This window comes from Camelus ferus, chromosome 27 (genome assembly GCF_009834535.1).
Source record: "Camelus ferus isolate YT-003-E chromosome 27, BCGSAC_Cfer_1.0, whole genome shotgun sequence".
NCBI classification, from domain to species: Eukaryota; Metazoa; Chordata; class Mammalia; order Artiodactyla; family Camelidae; genus Camelus; species Camelus ferus.
The window spans coordinates 11914698-11926259 of NC_045722.1; the positions used below are offsets into that span (position 1 = coordinate 11914698).

General features: G+C 47.8%; 1 non-coding gene across 1 annotated transcript; it reads right to left on the minus strand.

Annotated features, from left to right (window-relative positions):
- Positions 1-11343: 11343 nt before the first annotated feature.
- TRNAR-UCG lies at positions 11344-11416 on the minus strand. Its single transcript has one exon. It is a non-coding gene; the product is annotated as a tRNA-Arg (tRNA).
- Positions 11417-11562: the final 146 nt, after the last annotated feature.

Here is an 11562-nt window from a genome sequence, read left to right on the forward strand (position 1 = left end):
GACACCCATTTCATTTTTAGGGCTCTGAAGTGATTTCAGGAACTGAGGACAAAAGACCAAATATTATAACAAAAGATGTTCCCATTGCTTTTATCACTCAGGAAATCCCAAGAGTTCTGGGAGCTGTGAGCCAGGAACCATGGATAAGGACTAAATGTACAGTTCTTATAAATCACAATATCACAGGTACCTTCTGAAAGTTTATAAATTCTCACTTTCATGGTCCTTACAAGGGGTCAGGTATTTGCCAAAAAGTTTGCTTTGATTTTGTTGCATAGGTACCCCGGGTATCCCCATCTTACAGATGAGGAAACTGAGGCCAAGAGAGGTTGATAACTCATCAAAGGTCACACAGTGCTAATAACCCAGCTTTTAACCACTCATTCTGACTACCCTTCAAAGTTCCCTTTGGTCTTGGGGATGACCTCTCTTTTTCTTCCCAATAGAGAAGCCAGCTGCTCAGGGTGCGTGCTGGGGGCCTGCTGACATGCAGACAGGCCCGGGTGGATTGACAAACTGTGTGATGTGTCCCAGAACCCGTGTGAGATGTCCTCAGGGACTCTGAAGAGTACCTAGGGGTGAGGGCTAGGGTCACAGAGGAGGCTGCAGGAGTGAGGATCATTAATCCTCACAGTAATTCCATCTGCACCCACAAAGTGGCGCCACGAGGAGAAAGGGCTTAACTGTTTTTTATTCTGTTGTATGAAACTTTAAAAAAATTACAAAAGTGACACATGCCTCTCATAACAAGGCAGAGGCATGTAAAGAAAAGACTTCATCACCTTCCCCCTCTCTTCCCTCCACCCAGGGAAGCCAGGTTGAATCTCTCCACTCTCTTCTCCAAGTTCCAACAAACTAAAAACACACAGGTGGAGGACTTTTTTTTTTTCTTTTTTTAACTTGGCTTTGTTTATTTTACTTTTTTACAATATGAGATTGTCCTATACTCAGTACTCGGCAACCTTCAGTTTTTATTGGACTGAATATCACAGGCATCCGTCCAGATAAATGAACAGGTGATTCTCATTATTCAGGAGTCACGCTCTATAAAGTCGCGCGAGATCAGGGAAAGTAGCGAATGCTGAACCAGCGCATTTGGGTGGCAGCATCGGGTTAGGTTCCTGCCAGCCTCAGGTCACCGCATTTTTCTCAGTCGATCAATAGGTAACTATATAACCTTGTTTGGGGGATGTTTCTACTTAAAGACATCTTCTTTAATATATATTGTTAGTTCATTAACGTTGCACTCAGGGTCAACAGCACTATGACTCATGCCTGAACTAATCTAACGGCCGTGTTTTCTCCTTAAGGCCCATCGGAGCCAGCTTATACTAAGGAACACCAGACCGCACTTCATTTGTCACTGTGCTTGGCGGGATGGGGGGAGGTTGGGGGGAAGGGAGCATTTAAAAGGGTGAAATCTCCTACAGAAAGCACAAAAATGTGAGGGAAAAAAATGGCCCTGGGTAAACCTCCAAAAAGACACTTGCTTGTAGTCCGAGAACTGGAACATGAGGGCAGAACTCTGGCTTGTCGGACCTCAGCTGGAAACGCCAGCACCCCGCCACTCAAATTTTTCCTGGCTCTGCCCATGTTCAAGAATGACTGTGAAAATCTCTATTGCTATTTAGGGTTACCAAATATATTTTAACTGCCTATTGCTTTTGGGGTTACAAATACATTTTAGAGAATAGGTTAATTCAGAAATACAGAATCCATGAATAATGAGTATGGATTGTATATTGATTAAATATAATTTTCTAAGATTTCTACAATTTATCTGTGGGGGTTTTTTTTTTTGGCAGGGGGAGGGGTGGGTAATGAGACCAAAAAATAATATTGGTTACTTTAAAAACAAAAAAAAGGGCAGGGGTGGCGGGGAGTGGTTGATCTATCGCCTCTCTTGTTAACTCCATTTCCGTCCTGGTCCTCCATGCAGAGTTAAAGTGGAGGCAGCCTAGCTGGTCCCAGGAGGTGGCCCTTGGCATGGGCCATGGCTGGGAGATGTCGGAGGCCACAGCTCTCCCCACCAGCACACAAAACTCTAATGAAGGTGGGGAGCTGAACAGTGTCCTGAGGCTTCTGTACCTGAAGACCCACTTGGTTATGAGGGAGACAAAGGAGGCATTTTTCTTCTGTTTTACAGATGAGTAATGGCAGTTTTCAGCCATCCCTGCCAAGGCCATGTAGTGCTGGGTGTGGCCTGCCACCAGCTCGAGCCTTTCCACCTGATGCTTCATGGTGATATACATATGGAGCCAGTGCTGCTTCAGGGCCCCTGGGGCCCAAGCCCCTGGAAGAGAGTGGATTTTCTCTTCCCTTCTGAGTGGGCCTAGCTAGAGACACTGGAGAGTGTAAGGGGCTGCCCCAAAGAGCAGCAGAGCCTGCAGCATGGTCGTCTCTGAAAGAAGTGAGTTTAAATCCTGACTCCCCCTGTCCAGGCTATGTGACCTTAAGCAAACTATGCTGGATCTCCCTGAGCCTCAGTGTCCTCAGGTCTAGAAGGGGAAAGTCATGGCCTCATAGGGAGCTTGTGAGGTTTAGCTGTGGTGACATGCGCTAATTCCCTACTCAGAGGAGACTTTGGTCATGTGCCCACTTCCCCCAAGCTGGCCAGCCCAGCAGCAGGGCAGGTCGTGGCTGGACAGGGCCAGAGAAGGTGGCCAAATGCCTTTTCTTCATTTGGCCGATCCTCCTGAATGCAGTGTCCCAAGAATGAGCCATTTCATTTGACAGTGAGAGGAATAGTCTATGTCCCATCCAGGCCAGACCCCAGCTCACTCCAGGGCACAGGGGCAGGGGCCTTGGGACCCCAGATACCAAAGCCACCAAGACCCCCACAGCCTGTCGAGCCCTTTATTTTACAGAGGGGAAGGCCAATCACTTAGGACTTTTTTGGCTACAAGCACCAGAAACCTGATTCAAACCAGTTTTGGCAGATAAAGGGAATTTATTGGTTCACACAGCCAAACTGCAGAAAGGGAAGGGACAGCCGGAACCTGACGTCATCAGAGTCTTGCCCGGCACTCCTCTCCTCTCCTCTCTCTGTGGGTCAGACCAGCTTTCCCCACATCACAGGTGCACAGCAGCAGCAGATTTGAGACCTGACCCTCTCTTCTAGCTAGCATTGAAAAAAATCCCAGGCAAAGAGCCTGATGGGCCCCCTTTGGATCACCTGCCACCCTTTGACCAGTCCCTGTGGACAGGGCAGGGCCTTCAGCTCTTTTCAGACCTCCAGTGGGAGGCAGGGTGTGTACATGGAGTGGGTGGGGGGCACTAACACAGCTGATCCTGCCAGAGGAATCACACTGCCCCCTGCAGTCAGGTTGAATGTGTGTCAACCGTGGTAGTGTATTCTGTGTGGAAGGGGAAAATGGCTGATCTTTTTCTTTTTTAAGTTTAGTTTAATGTATTATTTTTGAACAGTAACAAGTTCAAAATTCAAAAGCTACCGCAATATTGAAGTGAAAAGTCTGCCCTTGTCCCTCACCCCCACCCCTCCTGGCAGCATCGATGGTGTTAGGTGTCCTGCATTCCTGGGAAGGCAAAGAGCCTTTGGAGCGCCCCTCAGGACTTCCACGGTGGAGGTGAGGCCACGGAGATGACCAAGAGCCCATGTTTGCCACTCCCATCTGGTCTGAGGGCACCTGCCTCTTGGCGGGCCTGGCCTCCCCTCCCCTTCTCCCCAGCTGAGCCCCGAGAGAAGCACTGGTGACCCTGGGGCCTGGAGTGTGGAGGGTCCCAACTGGGGCCGGAGTGTGTCAGCAGCTTCCACGATGCCCTGCCCTTTCCATCCCCACCTGCTGGGGCTTAGATTCCATTCGGGGATCTGGCCTGATCATGGCCTCCCCCATCCCTAGCTCTTTTCATCAGACCCAGGACTGGCAGGAGGCTGGGGCACCTTGACTGTGGTGGTCAGAGTCTGCCCTCTGCCAGGTATGGGTTGCTGAAGGGACCAGACATACTCTGCCCCACTCAGGAGATGCTGACCAGAACAGCCAAATCCTACCCACCTGAATAGTTGAGGGGTGAGGAGCCCTGTGCCAGTGGGTCAGGGCAGCCATCTTTGCTCTCTGACCCTTGCAGAGGCACAGTTTTCTCCTGGGGTCCTGCCTCTTAGATACCACTTCAGCAGCCTTTGCTCACACCTGGAGTTGCTGAGTCTCCCTGCAAACCCAAAGAGGGCCAGCTGATTCCTGTCTTCTCTTCCTGTGGGTTCCTGGGGTTACATGCCTTGCCTGGGGTCCCTTACACCAGGCCTACCCCTTGTCTGGAGCCACTAGGCTTCCTCAGCAAAGTCCCCAGGGTTCCTCCGTTTGCCTGGTCCAGGCCCGCCCTCCTGCCAGCTTGTGTCCTCTGCTTTCCAAGATGCTGCTGGCCCCTGAACTGAGGTGCTCCAGATCCCAGGCCCTGGCATTCAGCCACTCTCCCCTGCGGTCTCTTAACTTCTGTGAGTAGGGATCAGGTGGCAGTGGTGGTTTGCTTGCAGTTTTTAAAGGTAGCCAGGAAGTCCCTCTCCTGGATCCCCATTCCTGGAAACCCCCAGAAACTGATGGAGAACTTGGCCAGAAACATCAGTGGAGCATTCGGTCTCCTCAGAGCATGGGCCAAGTCCATGGTGATGAAGAAACAGCCCAGTGCTCTCAATGCTGGGAGCCAGTGTGTGTTTCCCAGATGCCCTTGTAGCTAGAGTTCTGGTTATGATTTATACTCTGCCTGTGAGGTACACTTGTAAGAGATTTGAGAGGCCAAAGAGAGGCAGGGGCCATCTTCCTGTGGCCTTGGCACAAACTAACACGCTCTGGCTGACAAGACTATTGTCGCAGCCCAACTCAGTGTGTCAAAATCCAGTCACTGGATTTGCATTATGGTGGCAGCAACAGTGGTAGCCGTAGCAACAGTGGCCTCCTTTCCTCTAGAACCTGGCTCCAGATCCCAGCTACAGTGGTGTGACCTTGAAGCAAGTCACCTGCTGACACCCACTCCACCAGCCCTTCCAGCCCTCTTTATTCATGGCGGTGAAGTTCTGTACCACATCTTTTTTTTGCTTGAAATAACCAGTGTTTCCTAGTTCCTGCTTTGAACTCTGGATGATATGATGGGCGTGGGGGTGAAAAAGAATTTGTTCTCACTGGGGAGATTCATTGGTTCATGCAACAAATACTTACTGGGCACCTCCTTCCTGCAGGCACTGTGCTAGGTGCTGGGATGTAAGGGAAACCAGACCCGGTTCTCAGGGAGCTCACAGCTGGGGGTGGGGGGAGAAGCTAAACCACCACGGTCATGTGATTCTTACCACAGGGTGCAGTGGGAGCCCAGAGGATGGTCCTGGCACGTGTCAGGGTTCAGTTTCAGGAAACAGAGATGTTTCCAGATATTTTCATACAAGGGGGACTTAATACAGGGAATTAGATGCTTACAAATCTTTGGAGGGACTGGAGGTTGGGCTCTCAGCTGGGCCTCCAGAATGACCTCCGGAACTGGCCCTCTAGCAAAGCCACCATCCTACCACAATTACGGCCGTGCCTGGAACTGTTGGCTTTGCATCCATGTAGCGCTCTGAGCAAGCACTGTGGGCCGAGCTGCCTGAGCCTCCCAGGCTGGGATGGCCTGCTTGCCTTGTGGGTGCAATAGTAGCTCTGGTGACCTTGGGCATCTTGTGTTCTCAGATGAGAATGACCATGGCCCCTTCACGCTTCCTGAAAGAGGATGCAGTGGGGATGCTCGGTCACCATCTGGTTTGGATCATTCCTATGGACTAAGCCTCACTTCATTGATGTTTAGTCTCTTTCAAACCTGGCTGGTCTACAGCTACCTTGGCTCAGATACCCACTGGAATCCAGCCAGTTGTGGCCAGGGGAGCACAGTCAGTTTTCTGGGGAGTGGGACTTCGGGCATGGCAGGCCCTTGTGAGCCTCCTGGCAGGACCCTGTGGCCGCTGACCCCACCAGATGCTAACCTGAGCTGCTTCCCCACTTTGTGCTAGGACAGTGATGATTATGTGATCACAACTAACCTCTGCTACCTGAAAGTGTTCCTGGAACAAAGCACGAGATAAATAAATAACCAGGACAAGCTAAACTGAGTGGCACTTTACAATTACCAGACATGTCCGACATTTCCCATGAAGGAAAAAAGTCAGATTCTTCTCTCAAAGCCCTGACAATTAAATGGAAAGGCAAGATGGACGTTTTCTTCTAGAAGCAGAATGTCGGTGATGGTCCCCTACACGTAAATACCTGCTCTCAGGGAATCTTGTCGTTTTTTCCCCCATTGAATGAATGACTTAAACCTTTTTTGGACCCTATGGGGTGGGGTCTGTCCCGTTTTAACAGGAGAGTAAGACTATCTCCACAATAGTTCTTGGTGCTCAGAGTTTAGCCCAACGTACTCCTCCTCAAAGGAAATGTCTCTGCAAGAGAGAAATATGTGTTTATTTTAATCTCATAGCCTATATTTTGAGTTTAAGATCTTTATTGACAAACAAATTGCAAGAAACCCACTTACTGTCTCCACCTGCGGGAGTTGTGGAGTGGCTGCGGTGGATCGAGCCTCTGTGGGCGGTGCTGTGCTCATCCTGCAGGGGGCACTACTCACCAAGCAGGATCTGGCAGGGATCTAATAGGTTAAGATGTGGGATTCGCAATTTTGCGGCTGGCAACACAAGCCGCTGGGCCCTGGCCAGGGCTTCGAGCCCGTGAACATTTCAGTCCTTCAGGAACTGAGGGTTCTGCTCTTCTCTGTCTGGAAGGACACATTGCAGTGATGACATGTCCCCCAGGATGGATCTTTGTGGGGACTTTTTTTTTCAGTGATTTGTAGAAATGTCAATTTCAGAAGTTGACATTTGTTTAGTATGTGAAGTATGTGTAAGTATGCAAATGTATGTCAGAAAAGGCAGTTCAATTGCCTTTCTGGTGACATACACATGTGGATTGAGATGCTTGGGGCTGATTAACATCAACATTTTTCAAAATGCAATTGTCTTATTGACTGAGAACCTCATCTTTATCTTAAACTAGGATACATTAACTGAATGTTTCCTTATTACATACTGTTCATAACGTTTCATTCTTCCGACAGAGGAACTTATTATCAGCTATGGATTTTTGTAAACTGGTTGAATTTCTTACTGGTGTTTGTTATTTTTAAATTTTACTTGTTAAATTAAATTATATATTGAATGTATATTTAACATATAAATTATGTATTATATAGTTGTATATATTAAAATTTTATTCATGATGTGATAGTTTTCAATTTATGGTAGAAATAATTCAAGTTTTCTTTTGAAATTCTTTTCTGTGTCAGAGGTATCTTGAAGATCATAAACCAGTTGCGGAGCTAAGGTAAAATTACACAGGTTTGCGAACTGCAAACTCTGCAAATGGAAGAATCTTGTGTATGGCCCGGTCTCATCTCAGTGAAATTTACTTCAGTGAAATTTAGCTAAAGATATTTAAAAAGATCTCAATCATTTGTTCAGCAAATATTTAATGAACACTCAACCCAAGAGAGCTCTTTCCATCACAAGTGACAGGAAATCCAACCCAAATGAGCTAAAGCAAAAAGGGCTCCTGCCATTGGAAATTTCAACACTGGTTGGGTATTTGATGATATGAAGGAAATACTGTTCACTTTTTCCGTGGAATGCCTGATTGGCTTGGCTTCATTAATAAGCTCAGTCCCTCGCCAGGAGTCAGGAAGGGACTATGGGTGGGTTGAAGGTGGAGGGGACTTCAAACGTCCACTTCTATGTGCCAGGGTCTATGCTAGGGACACACATGTGGACAAGGTACAGTCTTTTCCAGTCAGGAAGCTTCTCATCCACAAAAACAACGATTTTCATTTCCATCAATTCTCTTTTTTCCCTTAAGCTACACAGGTTTGACATAACCAGTTATCCCCCTGAAATATGAAGCATATTTTGAAAACAGCCTATGCCTCTCATCCTGAATTTTACACACACTCCAGTTTGATCTCAGATGTAGACGGAGACCGGGCATGGTAGGAGCTGACCTCAAACAAGCCCTCCCTTTCCCATGGGTTTTTGCTAGAAACAGCTCAAAAGAGATTGTTGCCCTCTGCCTTTGGAAACCCAGGAGCATAGGTCTGGTTATTTCAGGGACAAATGCCCTGGAGGTGCTCACAGCGCTGGCACAGCTTTCATGGAGGCACTGACATAAGAATAGTCACCCTTTACATTTTGTGAGCAATTACTCCAGGCCAGGTGCCATTCTCAGTGCTTTACATGGAGGACTCATTTGATCTTCACAGTGACTCTGTGGTGTTGGTGCTATAACGGCTCCACTTTACAGATGAGGAAACGTAGGAACTGCATGGTAAATATTTGGTTAAAAGATTCCCCGATCTTTCTTCATCCTGTTCCTCTTGCTCAATTCCCTTGGGGATCCCATTGGTAAAGCACAAAGGAGGAGTCTCATGAAAAATATAAATAAACTCACATGCTGCTTTCTGACAAGTATCGGCGGGGCAGATGTTAGCGTGACCTGGTGTATTACGCCAATCACTCTGGTGTGGGCCACCAGATGGGGCTTGGCTTTCTGTCTTCTCAAACTTGCTTTCTTGCCATGGGGTGTTTAGTGAGCTCACAGAAATGCCTGGTGGGTTGGAATCATACAGTGCTTGGCTTGAGTCCTAATCCAGGCCCTGCACTCACTGTGTGTTTTTTGGGGTAAGTGAGTCAATCTCATACCTGTTACTGGAGACTTTCTTTTCTCCTTTGTAAAGGGGGATAATAATAGTACCTATGTACCAATAGTACTAACGGGGTTATTGAGAGGATTAAAGGAGATGGTACTCTAAAGCATTTTTCCTGGTTTGTTTGGCAGTGGTAGCTTTTGATAAAGGTTGAACGGAAATATTTTCTCTCAGAGGCAAAAACTGCCGAAGTTGGGCTTGGCAAAAATGACAGAAAATGGTCCATAGGAAGTAAGCTCACTAGAGGGACCCTGGAGGAGCAGGCTGTGACTGGAGAGTCCCTTAGTCAGCATCAGTGATGTACAGTCTGCACCAACCTGCATCCTCAGCACCAGCTTTAGAGCCAGGATCCTCAGCCAGGGTTTAGTGGGTGTTTACTGTGTAATGTGTTACTGAAATCCTTGCTGTTAGAGCAGGTTTCCCTAGGTTCAAATCCCAGGGGAGCCCTACCACTTACCTGCTGTAGGGCTTTAGGGACCCTACTTCATCTCTCTATGCCTCAGTTTCCTCATCAGTAAAAAGGGATGATAACAGTATCTCTATTCTAAGATCAGTGTGAGGATTAATTAATTTAAATACCAGGTTCTGACATCTAATGAGTGCTGGTTGTTATTACCAAGCTCCAGCCAGGCCCTGGAGCAGAGCATCCAATGAGACACAAGGTCAGTCTTCCTGGGAATTTACAGCAGTGGAAGGGGAGATTTTAAAAAATCAGCTTTTGTTGCAACTGAGGTACATCCTTTGCAGGAAAGTACAGAGTGTTTTGATTAGGACGGGGGTTCCTAATGAATGTGTCTCTTGCTATCTGGAAGGAGAGGTCCAGTGAATTGTAGGGAAATGTATGTGGTTTTTCAGGTATTACTAGCAGAAACAGACTTTTCTTGAAGAACACATTCACGAAGGAGCTCCCCAAAAATGCAGGAGGGAAGGTGGAGGAGCTGGGCTCAGAATCCTGGAAATAGTGCAGCTGGGCAGGAGGAGCTTATGCCTCTGGGTGCCCTCCCTCAGCAGGAATCAGTGTCAATCACTTTTGTCTGTGTTGAAGATTCTAATTCCAGGGTACCAGACTGACCTGAAGTAGCCTTCGGGGAGGGGCAGGCATCCGAATGGACATTCCCTGGCACTGAACCTGGGTGGAGGGCTGTTCTCCCAATGGATGTCAGACAGGCCTGGCAACAGCATTTCTGGAAGTGACATTCAGTTAGGCCAGGAGAGCTTAGCTTTTATGTGCTATAGACATCTAAGAATGAGGAAAGCGAGGCTCAGAGAGATTTGGGTTAACTCATTATAGGAGATCTAGTAGTGTCCCAACACTGTTATTTTGAAGTACAGATGAGTATAAACAATATTTTGAAAAATATGCAGCAACTGTAATGTGTTATGGGAGTATCTGTGATTGCTATTGGGGAAAAAGTCTCAGGTATTGTGAATACTACTGTGGCTGGTTGCCTAACCTCATAACTGAGGGAAATGCTAAATTGCATATTAGAAAAATTAATGAAAATGTTTCCCCTACTTAAGAGACTCCCTGGTTTAAGCCGAGAGTCTCTCCTCTTGGCATTTTTGTAAAAATCTCAATGGTTTGAGGTTAAAGGGGAAAAAACCTAGGTTATAAAATGATGAATTTTCAGTTGATTGTATTTTCTTGCCAAAAGAAAGAAACAAGCAAACAAAAACACATTTGTGTCTATACGAAATACACCCAGAACAGTGTTCATACATTTAAAATAAAGGGAAAATGTATGGATGGAGCTAGTCTCCACGTTACTGTGTGCCCTTCCCAAGCCTTCGTCTGGAGATTCTCTCAGCCTCTCCGGGAGTGATCAGTCCTCAGAATATGCATAAGTGTGTGTTTTCCTGGGTATCTCCAACCCACACCCCTGAAAAATACCGAAGTCAATTTCTCAGGTCAATTCACGTGTCTTGGCACACGCAAGGGCTGAGGGGTGGGGACTGACTTTCACTGAGGCCTGAATTTTGTCCCTAATCAGCTGTGTGTCCTCAGGTCGGTCTCAAATCTCTCTGAGCCTCGCTTTCCTCATCTGTGCAGCTGGGTCTCCAGGATCTAATCCCCAGGCTCTCGTTATCCACAGGGACCTCATTCTGCCAGGCACTTTACAGTTTATCAACCACAGAGCTCAGAAAGCAGAGCTGTTGAGGTACCTGGAGCAACAGAAGGTGGATGCAGAGACAGGAGACCGCGAATCCTAGAAGGCCCCCACTGGTGGCTCCCCAGGCTGGCGGTTGGGGAGCTGGACGCGCTTGGGCTAGGGCTTAATGCCGGTGGGCGGCAGATTCGGGTTCAACGAAAAGCAGCATTTTTACCCATCAGAATTGCCCAGGATGAAGAGAGGGTGGGGGCATCTGTTCAGATGCGAATCTCAATCATTCCCACGTATCAACTGATTTAAAATCAGGGTTTCCACATAGGATGCCCCACTCTTCCGTCACTAGCGTGGGATATGCGCCCGAAGGTGAGCAATTTCGCAAGTAAGTACTGGGTGGGGGCCGTTACTTCCGCAGATCTGGGTGTTGTCTGATTTCAACGTGGGGTGAGCGGTAGCGTTTCCTACTGTCCCAGCACTTAATTTTAGAAAATTCTAAAACGTACACAGCCCTCTGCGACCGCGGCAGGACTCGAACCTGCAATCTTCTGATCCGAAGTCAGACGCCTTATCCATTAGGCCACGCGGCCGCTCGAGAGCTGGTGCTCTTTGGATAATCTAAAAAGTATTATTACCGCCCACTGGTTTGCCTGGGACCAATCCACCTACTTCTTGAGCAGGGGAGGTTGGACCTTGGTTCCCGGAGTTCCGCGGGGAGTGCCCACCCGGAAGTCCC